At 32.1% G+C, this 21566-nt stretch overlaps 1 protein-coding gene across 4 annotated transcripts in view; it reads left to right on the plus strand.

Moving 5' to 3' along the window:
- LOC129969040 (uncharacterized) overlaps window positions 1-21566 on the plus strand; it is a 123308-nt gene that overhangs the window by 54312 nt on the left and 47430 nt on the right. Inside the window, exon 1 of one of the 4 annotated variants that reach the window (XM_056083445.1) lies at window positions 13166-13249. The exons of the other annotated variants lie outside the window; for them this stretch is intronic. The gene's annotated coding sequence lies outside the window, so the exon portion shown is untranslated. Of the gene's footprint in view, window positions 1-13165; window positions 13250-21566 lie in introns of those variants that run through there. 4 annotated transcript variants of the gene reach the window in all.

Below are 21566 nucleotides of genomic sequence, written 5' to 3' on the forward strand. Positions count from 1 at the left end.
TGTTGTCAGTCATGCTATTATAATCATTTGGATACATTAAGGAGTTGCATTTTATGCAAAGAAATTATTTAAATGGAGAACTTTTCAGGAGATAAAATTTTTAGAAACTAAATCTAATTAACATTAATTTTTAACACGAATTATTTAAATCAAATGAAAACCGGGGCATTACAGAACACACGAATTCGAAAACATTTTTGGATCTACATATTTGTTTATTTTAATTATCCGAGTTGTTGGAATGCTTTGGGATTGGACTTACAATATTGCACGGTTTTAAAAACATAATTCGAGATTAGTAGAAAAGCAATAAGCAGTTTTAATAAATAAAATAATGAATAATTATATTAAAAGAGCTTTAAAAATTTTGATTTAATTTCAGTAGTGGGCAATTTGAATAAAGAAATAAAATTAGAGCATTGTGAATACAATAAACTCTGAAATAAAAATTCAAAACAAACAATACGATTTGCATTTCATGTGCTAAATTGTTTGAAAAACTGAGAAATGTTTTATTACATTTAGTTATAAAAAACATTGTTCAGCTGCGAAATCTTCGAATCAATTGAGGACCTCGTGAAATTATTTATTTGCAATCATTGAGGAATGGCGCGATATTCAGTAAAAGAGAATGAAGGAATGCAAAATTTATTTCATTAATCTTAATCTTGAATTTGAGTTAAATAAAATAAACTGGAATTGCAGACGATCTTTTAATATTATTCCTACTCTCCGCAATTCAAAATATCAAATATATAAATCATGAAATCTGCATACTTGAGCTGTTTTTATATGTTACATTGTTTTTGAGTTTTTTTAATAACCTGTATCAATTGTATAAAATGAAGGAAAATCTTGAATCTTTATTATCAATTGTTATAAAATGAAAAGTAAACATTATCATAGAATAGATTTTATATCCTCAAGATGCAATACAATGATCTAAAGGTGAACTAAACTTTCTGGAGGGTTAATAGAAAATTGAAAATACGAATAACGGAGCAAATTCGTAATAAGACAAGTTTATCTTTATTTATTATCCCTTCAAGTGACCAACTTCGGGAATGCTAGTTATATTTGATTTCAGATAAATCGTTTTTCTTCTTGTTCATGATTCCGCCACATTGTTCGACTGTAAAGCCGTGTTGCTGCAATTGTCTCTGTTTATCGTGTGCATGAACCTTTCTAAGAGAGACCAGTCCCAATAACATCAGAGCACTGTTAAAAAGCGAATGCGGTGTATCTATTTTCTAATTTTATGGTATTGTACCTTCCATTTTTTTTATCCGTCTCGGAAACTAAGCAAATATTAAAAGGAATCCTTCTTCCTTAGTTTTCAACAATGGAAGAAAACCACGCTGTCGGATAGTTGATGATACAATGAAAACGGTTTGAATTTCAGGGTAACAATGTAATCCATTTTTGAAAATCAAGCAAAAAAATTATTTTTTTAAAAAAATTGCCAAAAATTGAGGAAAATTCGCGCGACAACTAAATTGGTATTATCAAAAAGCTAATTTTTTTAAATGTTGAAACCGAGTAAAATTTACTTTTCTGCAATAATATTTTCGGAAGTTTTCACGGAAATTTCGTCTAATCTTTAATTAATAAACATTTTGATTAACATTTAAAAAATTGCTCCAATTTGCACATTTCCACCCTCCAAAGCCATGTGAAAGTCGTATAGCTGTAGGTCAAATGATCTAGTCTGTAGAGCCCTAACATGCATACATTTATTTATTACAAATACCCAGAAGATTGGCTATGACGTCATTAGATCTCTAGCCTTCCAATATTTCAGAACTTTACAGTGTCAGAGACACGAGAATAGAGGTAAAGCCGTAGCAGATTGCTGTTAACCAGGGTGCACCGTTTGGAGGCCTGCTACATTACACCCCCACCATACACATACATTCATCGTTATTATTATTATTATAGATTCAGAAAAATCGAAAAATCCGGAACCTTATAGTCAGTATTATTTTCATCTTTGGGTTCCCGAATTATGCGCACTTTTGGGGATTGTGTCGTCTCCACGAAAAACGCTCCAAGCTGAAACTTTGGAAAAAATAATGCTCCCTGTGCTCGGACATCCCGCTGGCATAAAAATCTGCAAGAGCGACCTACATAAAAACCCAAATATTTATTCCGTGCTGTCGCAGAGCCGGAAATGACCTGCGGCTGGATGCATCAGCCTAAAAATTCCTCAATTAGGAGGAAGTTTAGAAAACCTTTTCAATTTACAATTTCAGAACATCTAAAAAAAAAAAAAAAAAAAAGGGTGATTGATGATGGGGGATGAAAGGGGATTTGATGATGATTCATCAAAACTGGCATCACCATTTTCTTCTAACACATAGCAATCTGATTCGATGAATCTGTTTAAATAATAAAGAAATTCTTGAATAGTTCGTTCGCTATGAGAAATCCAAATTTTTCCGTGAATTTTCTTCAGTCACAGCTGCTTTACAGCTAATGGGAATTTGGCAGCCATTAAATTTTTTTTTAGAAAACTTGCATGTCTGGAAAAAGATGAGTTTTTTTTTTTTTTTTTTTTAGTTTTGGCATTCTTACTGAATGAAAATATTACGGATAGTATAATTGAAATTATTTTATTCATTTTTGCCTGAGAGTTGCTACTCGCAGTATTTCATTGATTACTATTTTATTTTATAAAAACTTATGGAAATGAATAAATTTCAAGGTTTTTAAAAATTGTTTCGTACCATTTATCGTGTTCTGAATAACTCGGAGCTTTAAAAATGGGTTGGAGCAATTGATATTCTCATTTTAATTAAAAATAAAATTGTTTTGTAGCTTAGAATCTTACAATGAAACCAAATACAATTTTAATTTTGACCAACAGTCAGTATATATTAAGTGGGAGGATAATAAACTTAATGAAGAGTCTTGCTCTAGTAGGCTGAGTGTTCTGAATAATTAATTTTGATCTTTTATGTATTTTTTGGTAGTATGGTTGATTATGAAAAAAGAAAATATTTTAGACTACTTGGAGAACTTTGACTTTTCACTCCTATTTTTACAAATATTTCTATTTCTATATAAAGAAATATTTCTAATAAAAATATTGACATAATATCTATCATTCATAAACATTTTGATCATAATATAACTAACTAACTGAGGAAAAAGCTAGCAAGTATTCGCTTAATAAGTACCACTTAAATTTTCTAAAAAAACCCAGAATGAATTGTTTTGCAACCAACAAGGAATATGGAAGTCATTTTCTATTGGAAAATTAAGAAAAAATAATAGGGACAAAAATCAGTTTCAAATGAGGGAAAAAATCTGCTTTCTACCTGTTGTAAAGTTTGGAAGACTTCCATCTCTGATGAAGCCTTCAAAATATTTCCTTAAGTAAAAAAGTATTAAGTATTGAGGAATTGAATAATACTTTTGAAGTTTAATTGTTCAACCCCAAAACATTGACAAACACAAAAAGTTTCCATTTTTTTTTTATCGTGTTTGTTCATGATTAAAACATACCCGGCAAGATTTATACCAGGGACTCAATTGTTAAGAAGCTGAACTGGCAAATGACCAGCTGTTAGGTAGCCCTTATCCAAAATTTTATTACTTAGGTGTATATTTACGTGATTACGGCCGCGGAGGAATGTCTTGTTTACTTACAGTTTACCTAAACTCTAGGAATAACAGCATCGCTTTGTAGCGTTCGATTTGAAAGGCTTTTCGTGGAATCACGTGAGACTCAACCGTCAGCCACAGAGAGAGGGGATGTTCGAAAGGCGCAGACACGCCCTCGTCCTGTAAGTTGAAAGCCCGTTAAACACTCGGCAATTGGCAACAATTTCCGGAAGTGGTTAGGGGAGGATGCCTTCCATGCTGTTGGCAGAAATAGTAACATGCCACAGAATGATATCAGATGTGGAATGGCGCAACGGGAGCTTTTTACATGGAACATTTTCGAATGCATTGATCTGGTCTCCCGATAGTAGGTGGGATCTTTGTCACAGAACTGTTGCGACATCCTGTGCATTAAAAAAAGGATTATTTTGGCCCATCCATTACATAATATTCTAGGAATAGCTTGCCTCTTTGTCCAAAAGAGAGAGAGAGAGAGAAAAAAAAGGGGTTTTTTTTGTTGGACTTTATTTGAAGAGAGATTCTAATCCATTATGGCGGATATTTGTGTAATCATTCATAAAATTTGGGAGATGTTTAACATGATTCTCCTTATTCGATAAAGACCTTTTCGCAAATCCCAGTCTCATCATCTATAATGTTACAAAAAACATTGATTACAAGGTTTTCACTCAGAGTGTTAAAAATTCAACCTATGTACATTGAAAGCTTCATAGCACCATGCGATGAAATGGAATAAACGTTGCCCGCAAAGATTTATGAAAATGTGCTAAGTTTCAGTTGCTTCCTTTCATGTGACTTTCTTGGTCTGCTTGTTTTCTACATCCTGGTCCTTCTGCTCTCTCGGAATAGGTTCGACTGTTCTCGTCATCAAAAGAGACACCGGAATAGAATTATTTACATCTAAAGTCTGAACCACTCTTTTTCTAACCCATTTCATATTTTCTCCCGATGCTCTTATATTTTGGGTTTAAATTGATACCATTAGAAAATTATTATTTGATGATTTCCGAATGCAGATTTTACTGTTGGATGAGTGATTTCCACCAATGATTGATAATCTAGGACAAAATCCTGTTCTAAAAACCAATAACTTTTTTGCATGTAGTGAAACATCGCATTGGAAGTGAAATCTTTCTAATTCATTGATCATTCCTAAGACGCGAGGAAACACATCATTTAACAGCAATGCAGTCTCCTGGCCCTTTTTTTTGCCAACTGCCAACCGATTATCTTTTAAAAGGCCTCCGAAGACAGAAAATCAGCGAATAGCTACTGAAATAGTTATCATATAATAGCTATGTAGATTTCGATCACAAAACTAGTAGCAAAGTTGAACAATAAATATACTTCTCTTACAATAAATATACAAAAAAAAAAAAGAAAAAAATGCAACTGTCAAAAAATTTGACTTTGACTTCAGTTTTTGATGAATCTTTGAAGTTTTCATAACTATATCTGGAAACCTTTCTCTATTTGAATACACTCATACGTGAAGCGAACTAAAGAGATGCAGTTTCATATGTTTTCTTCATCACGAAATGGCAGGTTTCACTCCAATTTTAGAGAAAATATGCCAATGAAAAGTTCGTCTGTCAGCCATCCTCGCGAATAATTAAAATATGGCACGTGTTCTTGCTAACAACAACTTATATCAGAATTCAATTTTAAGTCGGACGAAAGACACGTCTCCAAAATACTAAAGGGCTTCTCTGAATTGAATGCGAAGCTTAAAATGCATTGCATTGTGTTATAAGGGGAAGTGGAAGACAGACTACTTCCGCTGGTTTTAATGAAGGTGATTTTTGTCATTTTTCTGCTCATTAAATCGATGCCAGGCAGATATTTTCAGTCAACAACAAAAAAGTAGAATCCCACTTGTTAAAAATAGAGATTTATTTTTCATTTTTTGATTGCTGGTCTATGAAGGAATTTCGACTTTTTTTTTTTTTTTTTGTTGTTGTTGTTTCCTTTGCGATTCCCATTATTAATCTCTTTAAAGTGACACCTTAACGTACCCGGACATTTTAATTTAACTTCAACTAACCACAAAACTCACAAATTAAATTTAAATTTCATAAAAAGGAAACTACTTTTTATTTATTTACGTAGACAATTTTACAATATATATATATATATATATATATATATATATATATATATATATATATATATATATATATATATATATATATATATATATATATATATATATAATATACTATTTAAAATATAATGCCTAGGATTTTTTTTACACATTTTTACATTCGTAATTTAACTAACCTAATTTATTACCGAGGAAATTCATCATCTATGTTGATAAACTATATAAATAAAAGTAAAAATTCATGCAAAGTTTGACTGTAATATGAATCCCAATTTTATCTTCAAATTGTGCTCAAATGGAGCATAAAGGTAATTTTAATGAAGGTTTTATAACATTCATTAAATAGTTAACATTATTAATAAAAATTATGTTTTCATATACATATATGATTATTTTTTTTTAAATATGGAAATTCGATCTGCTATTGAAAGGAAATATTGCAAAAAGTTTAAATTATTCTGTTTGTTTACCTCCGAATTGCTACCACAACGTTTATTTAAATTTTATATCAATCCTTGAAATTATTAATATCTAATGGAAAAAAATGAGCATTCAAAAATCGTCTGGTGTTGTCAGTAATATTTCAAGATGTGCACGATTTAAAAATTCTTTGATTCAACGGATTTTAATCAAAAATAAAGTTGCAGACGTTAAGAGGATTTTGGGTATTATATTTGATATAAAGATATTATATATGTATAATATTTTATATATTTTTAGAGTAGACAGATCAAAATGACAAAAATAAGACCAAGTTCTTAATGTGCCATTTGGAAAAAGTTATTATTCTTGTAACAAATCGATATAGATTGCGTATGCACCATTCATTGAGACCAAATGAATATTTCTAAAACCAGAAGCTTTGAAAGAACACATTTCCTGAATTTGACCTCACGGAAAACCAGTATGGCAATCCTGTATTAAAAATGTTCAGAGGCGGATAGGTACTACTTTGGGGGTCATTGAGAGAGGCAGATCGATTGAAAAGATTCTTTTGGCATAAATTGAAAATAAAATATATAAATATATGAATTGTAAAATATTAAAATAATACAACGATTTATCTAATATAATGAGCAAGATCCTTACATGTTTTATTAGCTCACTTAATCATGATAGCATATTCGAACATCGAGCTCCTGCTTAAATATTAGAGAATAGGAATGTGGATACCGTGAAATCATAATCGATAAAAATATTTCCACATTGCTATTAAAACAAATAATACCGACATTAAGTTAAAAATGAAAGGAAAAAATTATTAAAAATACGGCTGTGTAGCTGGCCTTATGGCCCTGCCTAGAGTGGCAAAATCCGCCGCAGAATACTCTTCCTAATTTCAACTAGCATTACGTAACGTATTTTAAAAAATGGAATAATCGCCGTCACATGGCAGCGATGACTAACTGCGTGCGTCTGCAACAGATAACGCAGATAAAACAATGAATGCAAAACGAATCCTTTGAATTCGGAATCGATACGGCAAAACGGCAATTCATTTGAATTCTTCGCACAAAGGAAGATTGTGCAAGCGCGTGTCTTCTGCTCAAACAATGGCCATCTTATTTTTCCATCGTTCGTCTATAGGAAGGAATGGCGATATGGATGCGCTATCAGATTTCACTTTTACCGGGGTCGGTGTCAAGCGGCCACAACACGGGTGACCTTTCGGAATTCTCGCTCTAGTTCCTCTCTAGGACCCTTTTGTGGCGTCCGGTCGAGCCCTTACGCGATTTATCTAGTTAGTAATCGACCGGAGGGAGATGGCTTCCACGAGGTCCGTCCATGATTGAAAGTGATAACTCCTCCGCCCAAATTCAATTCCACCAAATCAAGAAAAGAGCTAATCTAAATTTAGTTTAGAATATTTGGAAATATATTTTTTTTAACTTCGGAATTGTACTTATATAATAGAAAATGGTTACGTAGATCTTTGTATCTTAGCTTTGCATTTAAAAACTGATACCACTTCCAATATTCAGATGTAAAAAATGATACAGTTCAAATTTTAAATTTGAACTGTGTCATTTTAACGATTGTTAATTATTTAATACAAATAAATCAATATTAAATACATATTTGCATTGTTATGAATTACATTATTATTTTTAATTTTTGGAAACATTTCTTTTTAAAAGCTATTTTATTTCAAATGTTATGTTGCATGCTTTACGAATTTTTCATAATCAATCAATCAGTTTAAGTTTCTTTCTTTCTTTTTTCTTTTTTTTTTTGTATATTTAAATCAGATGGTCCTTGTAAAGTATGTAACGTTTCCCCATTTTCCTCATATGGTAATTGGCATTTCAGCTAGATGTAACGTCACCCGTTTTCCCACACATAGTTAAGTGCCTACGGACATCCTTATGGGGATCTTTTCACTGGTAGATTCATTGTGTCTAGTTATTTGTTATATTCAGATAAAGAGTTATAGGTGGGTGTCTCGTCGTTTCAAATAGATCCATCATATCTTTAAGGGAGATGAACATGAAAACACCCAGGTGTTAAGCTTATTTCCTTTATGAAGGGATTCCTCAAATCTTCAAGAAACGATCCATCACCAGCAACCGCAGTCGTAAGTGTCGAAGTCAGATGGACTTTAGCTGGTGTTAGCTGTGAATTGATTATAATTAACATGTGTTAGGGAAGAGTCAGCTGCAAAGATGGATCATTAACAGACATTCCCACAATCGACTGGAGATCATTGAGGAAGCATTGCTGAGCAGCCATTGAGTGATAAGGAACTCAAGTTCACCAATGGGAAAGTCAGAGGTGGAGATTTGAAGGAAATAAAATGCGGGTTTTTTGTTTGAAAAAAAAAGAGAAAAGAAGAGAGCAGTGAGAGGCATGGAAGGAGAAGTTCAGAGAGACAATGGTGTTCGAAGAAAATGTTCCTGATTTTGTGAGAAGCTCCGTGTGTTTCGGGTTTCTGTGTTAGTATCCACCCGATAAAGATCGGTGGATTTCTGAAGCGGCCCTCCTGGATTAGCCGTTTTAGCTAAAAGCTTGTTAGAGTTTTTCTTTTATGTTTATTCTCCGAATTGACGGAGGAATTATTTCATGACAAACTTCAACTGTTGTGTGAATTTTGTTAAAAACATTAACCTAGATGAGAACAAGTTGTTTCTGTGTTCATATATAAGTCTGTAAATAAAAGAACTGTTTTGTTACGCTACTCTCTTATGCGATCAGTCAGGATCAAGACATTACAAGTATTAGAGTGAAATGCCTTTGAACGGATCAAATGTAATTCGGCAAACTGATTATTTTTCTAATCTCTTGAGTCCATTGTTTCCCTTTAAGAAGAAGAACAAATATTCCTAAGGGAGCTCAGTGGGATCGAAAGCTTTTTCTAAGTTATTTGAAACATTTAATGCTTCACGAAGAATCGAATGCTCGACAAAAAATTGATTAAAAAAATAAAAGTCTTTAGCAATTCGAGTAGTACTGATTTTACTCTTCAATGAAATTATGGCAGCATAATATATAAAACAAAGATGATTAAAGAATTCATTACGCTAAGAGGATAAATTTTTCGTTTGTTGATTTTTTCGGATATCTTGAGATAAATTTGAAAATAGCTATTACATGCGTTTATTATCCCTTATAACAATAAAGAAATGTAGAGTAATAGCTATTGAAATAATTGATGCACAGTGCAAATTAATTTTTTAAAAAAGGTGCATTTATTTTTATAATTCAGGGATAGACTTTGGTGGGATAAAATTGTTTATATCATAATGCCTATCTATCTCGAATCAATGCCGAGAAAAAAAAATCAATGACAGCTTTCTAATTAAATCAGGTTTGAAAACGTAACAGTTTTTTAAATATGCATTTCATTTAAGTTGACTTATTTTCCACACACAGTTTGTGGTGATGGAACAACAATAACCAATTTTGCACTTCTTGATGGGCTAAAACACTATTCTGACGCAAATTTTTTAGATATTTTCAGAGCTTATTAACTAAATCTGTTAATAGATTATTAAAATTCACCATAAAATAACGCATACATACACATACATGTACATAAAAAAAAATTACATATCAACAGTTTATTACATTTACAGTAACACACACACACACACACATATATATATACAGAGAGTGAGAGAGAGAAATTTGTTATTATTTATATCTGCAAACATAATCAATGATAATAATTTTTAGGCCTTTTAAATAAAATAATTTATCGTATTTTAATGTTTATTTATGATTAACTTTTCTAATGATTAACTTTTTTTATTTTATTTATCCCATCGGTGCAAAATAAAAGAAGACTGAATCGAAAATGAAAGGAAAACATTTGTGTTCGATGTTTTTGACATGACAATTCGTTTGTAGTGATTTTTGACGAAAATGATTGATTATCATCATTAGTTTATTACACAATTTATTCCACTTTTCAGATGCAGAATTTTATTTCTTTCACATCTACTGACGAATTTATTAACTTCGTTGTGAAATAATTTCTCTAGATCGAATAGATGATACATACAAAAATGAATGAGTGTTGCCCGTCATTTAAAATTAATCAAGAAAATAATTTTCTCAAAATGTGTTTGAAATAGGTATGAAAGCTCATTGAATCAAGTGGAAATTCAAGAAAATCATAAAATTTGCTCTAGACGTATGAGATGATTGAATTAACTTCAACCAAACAGGAAAAAACTGTTTACATTGAAGTCTCGCTTATGAACTAAATCGGTCAGCGAATAAAAGAATTCCGTGGTTGATCCACAAAATGACCGAAAAAGGTCAGAAGTTGACACGAAAACGTTTATTATTATCATTTATTTGCAGTAGGAGACCTATTCATACAATTGTGACTTAAGGAACAGCGGATTTCTGTGCTTACAATTTGTCGGTTAATTTAACAGATATAAATAATAATAAAAAAACGATGAATTGTTTTTGTCTTTTAGTATGAAAATGCCTTCTCTTTTTTCGTATCTATGTTAAAGAAACTTTTAAAAACATAAAGATTAACAAATTAGAGCACTAACATGAGATTAACAAATGCAGAAGTTTACTCTTTCTCCTAAAATAGTTTTTTAAATATTCAGTAAAAATATAAATGAAATTCATTACAAGAAAATGAACTCAGGCTGTATTTTCTTTGACAATGTGCTCAATTAATAAGGATTGCGGTGATGATATTTTTTTATAACTTATCTGAAGCGAGTGTTGTGAAATTAAAATGACTAACAATCTTCCTAAATATTATCATCCTCACAAAAACTTTATGAAACATTCAGTCTTGCTTTTGAGATGCCCTCTAGAGCATGATTAAATGATATCGAATTGGACCTTGAAGTAAGTCTTGCGTTAAATAGAATTTAATAACCTGCTCATTCTTGTTCTCCCTCTTAAACAACTTTCGCAAATTATCGACGTTCCTAATGGAATTGGATACTAGGCCTGAACAAGTTACCACTGGCTGGAAACATTCTCATTTTCGATTCTTCATCCATCCGGATAATCGTCCGAAAATTCCAGTCCATTTCATCCTTGAGGCGACACGAGTGGACACTTGTTGTGAGGATGAAATTTCTACTGATCTAGATTCTGAACCGTAATTAGGAAAATCGCAGAGAGGCGGCACCGATTGTTCATGAAAAAGCTCCGTTCGAGGAAATCTCATAAATATTTACAACTGTCGTGATCTTCTAAAAAGTTCTTTTTATTCCTATTTTGTTTCATCTCATTTCTTTTTAGTCTCTCGTTTCGAAGCAGGGACTTGTTTCATGCGCTAATTTAAAAAATCTTGTTTTCACAGCCCGTCCCTTCGTTTGTTTGATAGATATTTCACCGAAACAATAAAAATAACTGTAAACTTTTACTTAACTTTGGCTTGGAAATCGAGCATAATTAATTTAAACTTTTTATATCTAAGTTACGTACTTATTTTTTTGCAGGAAACCTCCTTATTAAAAACTATAGGATGCGTTATTGTAAAATATAATAACAAATAAAAAAGAAAAGGCCAAACTGAGAATATCAGAATTATCTTGATAAACGAGGCGGAAAGGATACTTAACGGCTGTTACTATCTGATTTCTTTGCGTTTCAATACCAATTTTAAAATTTTTGATTTGATAAAACCATCGAAATGAAATTATTGAGTTTATTGTATTTGCAATAATAGTTGTATTTATTTTTGTGTCTCTATAATATTTTTTAATGTATTCTTTGATGGTAAGAAATGAGAGTTATTTTATCAATGTTGCTGAATTCTGTGATTTTTTCCAATGCCATTAAATTAATAAAAAAATATTTCTAAATGAGTTTTTTCCTTAGATTTCGAGGAAAGACTAAATAAATTTATATTGCATTGTTGGTAAATCTTTCATTTGTTCGCGCAATTTTAATTAAAAATAAATTATAAATAATTAATAAATGCTTGTATTGATGATGAAATGATGTAAAAGTATATTTTACTTTAAAAGCATTACACAATTTTTTAAAACATGAAAACATTTTGATCTCGAACAATGGTGGGTCACAAAGAAGTAAAATTCGTCACGGAATTTTGAAGAGAAGAAATTTCCTGTAAAGTGTTTTCCCAACATACATTTCTCTGGACTTTCTTTGACTGTTCTTTAATTGAATATCCTTTAATTAAATGTAAATTAAAAAGGTATTTAACACGGCTCCAATAGTTGAGCTTCTTGACTTGTGAATCTTGCCTTTTTTCTCGCATTTTTTTAGCCATTTAAAATGCATTGTAACGAGCCAATGCATATCAGATTGGCTTTAGAGCATAAGTATATATATTTTACTTTTTAACCCTTTGGGTACATTTGACGTATAAGAGCGTTCCGCATTTGTTTGAATTTATGTTTCCATTTTTTAAAAATTCTAATTAGCTTAAATTATCTCAATATCATGTAGCAGTATGTATTCTGAATAATAAGAAATAAATGAATTCTTACGTAAAAGCTACTGCCTTCACAAGTTCAAAAAATTAAACGGGCTTCAAATATAAAAGTTGTTTCAAATAAATGTGTAATCAAAGGGTTAAAGGTGTCACTTCAAGCAGTAGGAGATGACCGGTTGTAAGAGATCTGCAAATAACTATATGTGAAACAAAATTCTGTCTGGATGATTTATCTTCCAGCATCCATTTTCCAAAAATCCTCTGCGGATTTCCTGATCCAAAGGTGCCGAATCATTAACCGTCCCCATTTCAGAATTAATACGCCGAAACTTGCCGATTCACTCTCCAGTCTTCTTGCGAGGAGGAGGGTGGGAATACCAGAATGAGGTTACAATACTACTCATTCCGTCCAAGTGGGCCACTGGAACTCCATCTCCGGCGAAAACGAGCGGAATTTACGACCCCGATCCTTGTGGCTCGAGGATGGGGACGGGAAAACACCTGCTTGACCTTGCGACATCCGTAACTAACTTCGGATGCAGTAGCGCGTTCGATTTCGGTGGCATCACCTCCTCCTACTCATCTTGCCACCCTTCCACGCGAGGTAACATGACATCTGGCGTCCAAATACAAGGGTAAGTGACTTGAAATCGTACAGTTTCTAGTGAACAACTTGGTTATTCATTTCTTTGGACTGCTAACGATTTATTTTTATTCGGTACTGAGAAGATTTATTTATAGGAAAGTTTAAGCAAACTATTTCATAGAATTTTTAAAGGCTGAATTTATGATTTTAAGATTTGAGGATTCTGCAATGTACTAATCTATTTCCAATTTGTGCCCAAGGAAAACAGTTTTGTTGACGGGAAAGAAAAAAAAAAGTTCAAATTAACTTCCCACAATGTTTAAATTAATTAATGAACATAATCCAATTCATTGTTCAAATTTATTTCTGCCATTCTTTCTAATTTTTTTGAATATTAAAATTTCTAAAATTTTCAATTTTCAAAATAAATATGTTTTTTAGGTGCTCCAAAATATTAAAAACAAATTATAAATATATCGAGAATAAGCCGACACCCGGAAACTCGCTAGTCTTGTTAACATATTATTTTGAGAAAAGATTTTTTCCTATTGTTCTGGTGAGGCTTTGTTTTCAAACAGTTTGAAATTAAATAAGACAAACCTTTATAAGCAATACTGATGAAAGCAGTATCTCATACATAAAGTATATTGTATACCTTTTTCCATTTCGAACTAGATCATAGATATTGATTGTTTCTTAGCAATTACGATTTTTAAAAGAAAAGGGCATATCATTGCAAATATATTCTTTTTTGTTCATCTGTTTGATACAAAGAACATCTACTTCATCTGATAGTTAAAAATTTATCTTTATCTCTTGTCTTTATTCTCAGAGATCTAATACGTCATGTTCTGATCAAGTAAAAAAGTATTTTTGTTCTTTTTATACCGTTTCTATAGTGCATCTAAAACAAGTATCTTTTTTTCGGTTTGAAAGAAAAATTATGAGATTTATTTAGTTGCTATAAATATTTTTATACAAATGGAAATCTCAACTTTTCTCATTCTAAAAGTACAACAGATTTTCAACTAGTCAATCATAGTGATGCAGCTTCAATATACTTCGATCTCATTTTAAAAAAGTAATCAGAGGTAAATTATTTACTTTGTCAATGTATTGACTTTTTCAGTAACTAAAAAGTGTCACGTTTGACTCATTTATCTTAAACTCATTTCTTCACATTAGTGTAATTCTTTATCATTGAACAACAAAATAAGTTTAAATAAATTTTAAAGGAATTAATCTTGCATTCTACGTTCACGTTTTTTTAATTACACATATTCATATTGTAGGTGTACATAACTTTATATTTCTTGCTATTAAGTTAAATCATCAAATTGAGCTTAAAAATACGTATAATACTTTTAATCATTGACTTCCTTCTCTTACAACTCATTTTTGCTACTTACATGACAAGTATTTATAGCTTACTGACATTAAGAAGACAGAAAATCGGGGTCAGGGGGATTTGATGTAAAAGGGTATAATTAGTAATTTGGATGGGTATAAAAAGAGAATTTATAAAATTTTGATTTATCTGTCCTTTTTTTTATTCTGTTTGTCGAACCAACAACTTACGCAAAATCGCTGGGAATGTACAGTGTGAATGTATTGTAATGACTCCTTTGTTTAAGTTAGAAAGTTATGAAAAACTTTTATCCCTGAAATGTGATAATTAGTGCGACATGCTGGAGAAATTGTTATATTAATTTTTGATATCTAAGTCATCCTGTGTCCAACGGATGCCTCTTATTGCGTCAGGCTAATGAAAATAATCTCTGTAACCTAGATTTCCCTTTCTCATATACGAAGCATAGACAAAAGTATTGCAATCGTCAAAAAATTCGAACCCGAGGTTTTGATGAATTTCCACCTTCTTGAATTTGAACACATTTTTGGAAAATGTCCGTATGTCTGTGATAAAGATAACTCAAAGACACTTTGAACAAGATGGATGAAAATTTAGTATAAGGTCTTTACACAAATTTGAAGATATCTGTCAAATTTTGAGCAACATCTTTTTAGAGGAAATGTGTCTGTTCGCTATTCGAATATAAATTAACCCGAATAAGTATAAAACGAAGTGAGCTAGATGGATAAAATGAGATACACAGATGGATCGCCTATTGTGCAGACAGCTATCGAGTTTTGAGGGAAATTCAACAAGGGATTGAACGTCTGTTAATTTGTGCTTTCATAAGCAATGACTGAAAAACTCAGTGTCTTTAATAGATGAAATCTGATGTGTGATTTTGTGACTGCAGTCGTAGTTCTGTGTCAAATTCTGGTTTCAGTCGGAAGAGTTAAAACGCATCTAAAATACAGCGTCAGCCTAATCAAAGATTACGAGAGAAAGCTTTAAAGAGACCATCCCTGCTGGGTTTTTTTTAAAAATGAGATCTTTGATGTTTATATAGCAAGTTATATAATCTTTATCGATCTAGTTGTTTAAAATATTTCTTTATGTTGCATATCTCTGAAATATATTTAGCGTTACATATTTTTAGTCATTGTATATTTTGCCGTTATTTAATGATTAAACTATGAACGTTAAATAGCAAACCGCTTTATATTTTTATAATGCAATTTTCATCACAATTTTCAAAATGAGAGAAAATCACAATTCTTCTGTAACAAGCATCTTTAACATTGCGATACAATCCATGATTTATTTGATAGAAATATTTTAAAATAGATTATCCATTTATATAATAGATGGGTTTTGCAAATTCAAAATAATAATAATAAACGACTTCTTGTAAATACTGAAAATATTTATCTAAAAGAAAAGCCAATTTTAGAGATTTTGGAAAAGTAATGTAAATTAAGAAAGTAAGTAATTGTATATTAAATCAATAAATGAAACTGATTTTCTGTAAACCCTTAACGACCCAATTGCACTTACTTTCTCGTATATTCACGTAATATGACTCATTTTGTGATATGTAATATGCTGAAGAAGACATAGAATGCATTTTATGTGTTTTTATTGAGCCCAACTCAATTGAAGATTTGACATAAATCGACATTTTTAATAAGAGTGCATACACAATTTCTCGTCAACGCTACATTTCTAATTATATTTAACTTGCTTGTTTCATTTATGATTTTTCGTATGCACTTATACACAAATTCTGACCGACAAAAAAATCAAACCCTTGATGGATTGGGTCCAATATGGGAAGCATGTTTATTGTTGATGAGACTATGAAATTTCATACGACTTCTTCTTTACTTTCTTCTTCTTCTTTTCTCTTGGGTTATTCTGCCGTATCTATCCATGCGGACAGTCAAAAAATTTCGTTTTAAAATTTTAGGACAAATCTACCATTTTGGTGTTAAAAACACATATCATCAAAAGTAGTAGCTCAAGACACTTTTATAGTTATCGTATTAATAGATATTATTCCAGGCATTCCTTTCTTTTTGTACACTTCGTTTAGGATCGAATTGCGTACGTGTTTTCTGCTCCGCTTAGGCGGGATCCTCAAAAGTTCCCAACACTGCATTCATACCTTTAATAACAGCTGTCAAGGTGAATAAAAGGGATATAGTAAGAATATCCATTTAGAATATCCATTTTGCATACAATTTTCCTTTAGTAACCGCTATAGAATCTTAAATGATATGCAACATCTACTTAAAAAGTGATATTGATTTGTCGAGCCAGACAAAGTGGAATAAGAACCACAACTATTTCCTTCTGCACTTGCTTAATGAACAGTAAAGACTGCATTGATGAATGAAATGTGCAGTCTCTCTAGGACGTACCTAGATTGCAAATGAGCTCGTTTTATTTATTATGTTTTGTTCACGAGCGTTTCGGGTGAGGCGCACAGTGGGCGTGCAACGGGACATTCCACTCGATGGTCGCGTGAGGGTGGTTCAGCAACCTTCAGAGGCTGAAGAAAAGACGCTCAGATGTCATGATCGCTTAAACCAGGAGACCGTGACCTTCGACAGAAAGAGATCTGTTCGATGAACTCCTCAAATCGAATGAATGAAGCTTCAAATGTGGGACGGAGAAAGCCTTTTCTGCTTCGGTCAAAACTGCTACAGGTGTTTGAGGAAATGACTGAGTGTCTGAGGAACTAAAAAATATAAGACCCAATGAAAAAAATCGGCTGAAATTAATTTCAAAGACTTCTCTATGTCTGCTAAAAGCAAAACAGGTCTGTCCACTATTTTAAAGTCATCGGCGACAGATTGAAATGTGTGGTCTCCGATAGTGAATATTCATCCTTTCTTTGGTAATATGCGTCAGAGGTGAAAGGAAGCTAGTAAAAGGCTTATCAAGTTTGAAATGCAAGAAGCATGCCATGAAAAAAAAAAAAAAATCAAAATGACTTTAAAAAAGGAAAAATTAAAATTTGTAATAAGTCCAAGGGAATTATATTTGTAGGCAAACTGTAAAAGGAAGGAGATTCTCTTTAAACAGAGCCATATGAAACAGAAAATGTCACTTCCTTCACCATTTATGTTTGAAATTCCATAAGGAATAGAGCGAGGAGGACGAAAGAGGTTACTAAATATTATAACCGATGACAGCTTATCAATGATTTTTCTGCTTTTTAACTTGTTTATGTAAAAAAATAATTGAAAGTCACTTTTCGGTTCCTAAGTTCTAAACAAATGCACCCATAAACGGACACGTAGTACTATATAAAATTATAATAAGGCGATAATTCGTCAAATTTGAAAAAAAAAATTATATTTCAATCTGAGGGCTGTTTTGAGATGCTGAAAGTTTTACCTTTCCCACTTCAACTTTAATTAACAATTCACAATTAACAGAAGAAAATAAAATGTAATTTGCGCATAAAAAATAGAAATGAAGCCGATTTTCTTTTCTTTTTTATGCTGTGGAATCGAAATATATTGATGGCATAGTTTACTATTTGTCCTACCAGAGAGTTCCCCAACTGTCGGAAGGGTTGATCCATATACATACAGAATCAGGCGATCAGTTACTAACTTGTAGAGTTATCCCTTCATGAGGAACTATATTTTTTATAGCGGTGTGCTACATTTCTATAGTTCACATTGTGCCACGACATTCAAAATGTTATTGCTGCTGAGAAAAATGTGCTTCTTTGCCTATTTGACCCATTGTTAATAACGCATCGCCAACTACCCAACCTCGTCATATTATATAATGTCAACTATGCAGCCGAACCTGTATAAGTGACACCCTACATTTACAAGAATTAAAAAAATATTCCAGGAATTGATTGGAGAGCAATGTTTTTGACGACTTTCATCACGCCATAGTTTGACATCGGTTGAGGACGCTCCGGCAACCAAGCGGGAACACAAGCTTCCTGGTGAAATGCCCTCTGACAAGGAGCGGATAATTGCTCAACGGAATCTCGCCACACTTTCTTCGTCTCATCTGGCTAGCGGCAAGGGCTACTATGACCGAACTTTAAAAATAAAACTATTTCCACTGATGCTCATCCATTTTCTTGTAATGTTTCTTATTCAAAATGGCGTGTTTTGTACTTTATAGTAAAGCAAGAAAAAAAGGTATGCTTTTTGGACACCTTGTCTTTGATTAAACTAGTCCAAAATTCGATACAGACCGACTTCAGAACTGTCTTTTACTAGATAGTGAAGCTTTAGTAAGAAAAGAAAGAATATCTGTCTACATTATAATAAAGTATATTAGTGTAGTAAAATAGAAAGACAATAAGCATCCAATTTTGAATATATTGGACCTACGGGAGAAGAAAAATGTTGGTGTCAAAATTGTAAAAATCTAAAAAGGAGATGGATTTAGCTTGGTCTAGGGGTAGCGGGTCTACCCCGTGATCTGGGCGTCCCGGGTTCGAGTCCTGTTTCGGGCAGGGTTGTTCCTTTAACCTGTGTACTATCTGTGAAGCGTGTGAAAGAGTCCCCCTGTAAAAAGGGGTTGTACAAGCAAGTGTGTGAGTGTCATCTTCATATGAACTAGAAGTCAGACTTCTGCCCTCAGGTACTCAGGGGCTTTTCCCTCAGAAGCCACTACACAATCGGCTGAAATCGCTGGCAGTTCGTCAGCGGGCTTGAAAAGTGCTGTAAATAACAACAAGAACAAATTTATTATCGATTAGTGAATTTCATATACGAAAAAATAAAAATATTAGAAAGCTTTTGTACGAGATCTGTACATCTTCGTGTATGTAAATATGATTATATATTTTTTTAAATCCCTGCATATATAAATGAAAGTTAGTTTGCAAGGTGGCTACCATATATGAATCAAATTCCATGCTTGGATCATTCCTACCATAAAGCAGTATCAAATTTCCGTTCTCATCGGTAAAATTGCATCATTATATCGGTAAAGTTCGGTATATCGGTAAATACAGAAATACCGGTAAATACCGATTACCGATCGTTCACTCTATCAGTAAATCGGTAAAGTTCCTTTCACTATATTCTGAGGAACAAAACGCGCCATATTTCATCAATGCACTAGAAAGTCTAGCGGAGAACACTCTCTTTGATTGTTATTTATATGCACCGTTGAGTCGCAAAATTATTTTTCGTTCATAGCTGAGGTCACGAACAAAAACTGTCCTCTGCGATTGTTGAAATCCACAGTTCAATCAAAAAAGAATTTTTTTTCCCGAAAACTTATGGAAAGTGCATCTGATTAGAAGGCAATGATCAGTTTGTTGTGGCTTGACTATCTCCCGTCTTGTTCCGCATCGTTTGCATAGTAGGTGAATATCGTTTGTCGTACGTGTGAGGGTCATCCGAACTCACGATTTCCATTTGTTTGGTGTCCATTCCTCGTGTGGTCCCCACTTCGTAAATCATTATCATTAGCCGTTGGCGAACAATATCCATCGCTTTTTCCCGCCATTGTTACCAAAAAGAAAATGTTTGATGTGGGCCGAAACGCATCGACAATTTGCGAAAGGTACCTCAAAGCTTTTCATTTGTTACAACGTCATTTTTTACTTTAACTGGTCCCATTGCGTCGAATTGTCCAAAATCCATTGTTTCATTTGTATGGCATAAATAAAAATGAATTCTTAAAAGGCCAGAAATTTGTTACGGAGTTTTGATAGATTATACTGATGCCACATATTTTTTTCGTTCACTAAGAGCGATTACTTGTGCCATTCTTTTACAGATGAGAATGGTTCATTTGAATTTTCGAGTCATTCTGTTTTTGTTTTATTTTTTTTTTCTTACTGTTGCCATAAATTTCTTATTAACACATTGCGTACGGCACTCTGTGCGCTCAACGTGCTCCCGTCTGTTATTGCTTCATAAATAACAAAGTTATGATGATTTTAGAACGTACAAGTTTGCCCAAAACTGTGCTGTCCCAGGTCTGTGTCTTACAGATTTCTTTAAGGTACTTAATGTGGCAAATATTTGTCTTTGTTTGGTTATGCATCGACTGAGCCAAAAGAACATGAAAACGAGATATCTTGTGACCCGGTCACAACGTTCGACCTGCTAAAACAGTGAAATCTCGTGGCCCGTACGCAATGTGTTAATACAGTATTATTAAAATATCGTTTTTAATTTGAATCTATTGAGTCAATCCAAGTCAAAAGCATTATAAAGAAAAATGTTTTTATTTCTGAATTGTTTTCGCTTGTTTAACCCCTTGACCTATGAATTTACTTAATTTCCTAATTGGATGACACATCCTATTTGAGACATTTATTATTATTTTTCTATAATAGCATAAGGCAATTTGAGATACTGAAGCATTTTTAATTCATTTTTGTTACTATTTACTTGTTTAAAATTACTTCATATTTTCAATTAAGTGTAGATTTTTAATTAAAAATTCAGTCATTCGATGCGCGATTCAGACTCATCGTTTTGTTCGAAGAAGTTAATTTGTTCTCAATGACACGAAAGGAATCATTTTTCAAGGTTTCTTTAAAATTTGTTTTTATATATTCACGCAAGAGATTTATTATTGCACAACATATTGTAATAAAAGATCCGTGAGAAACTTCTCGTGTTTTTAAGAATTTTGATAATATAGGAAGTAAAATTTTCTGTTTATTTTGAAATTTTATTGTTTACTCTTTGATTTCAACATAGAATGATTTGTGTTTGAATATAATTTATTTATTTTTGAAATTATTATTTTTAAAACTATTTAAAAAGTAAATAATCATTTTATTTATCTAAGTTATTTCCAATTTCTTTATAAATTATGCATTATTTATAGAAACTGTTCTATAGTTAAAGTAATCACTGTTGCTTTTTGAGTTTTAAAACTGCCATTTTTTTCCTTACTCTACTCATTTTTGTATACATTTTTTTTTTTTTTTTCATTTGAAATCTTGGAAAAACCGATATTTTTGTGATCCCTGCCAATTCGAATCAACAAAGTTCCACTGTATGAA

The sequence above is a fragment of the Argiope bruennichi genome, chromosome 5 (assembly GCF_947563725.1).
Source record: "Argiope bruennichi chromosome 5, qqArgBrue1.1, whole genome shotgun sequence".
Taxonomy (NCBI): Eukaryota; Metazoa; Arthropoda; class Arachnida; order Araneae; family Araneidae; genus Argiope; species Argiope bruennichi.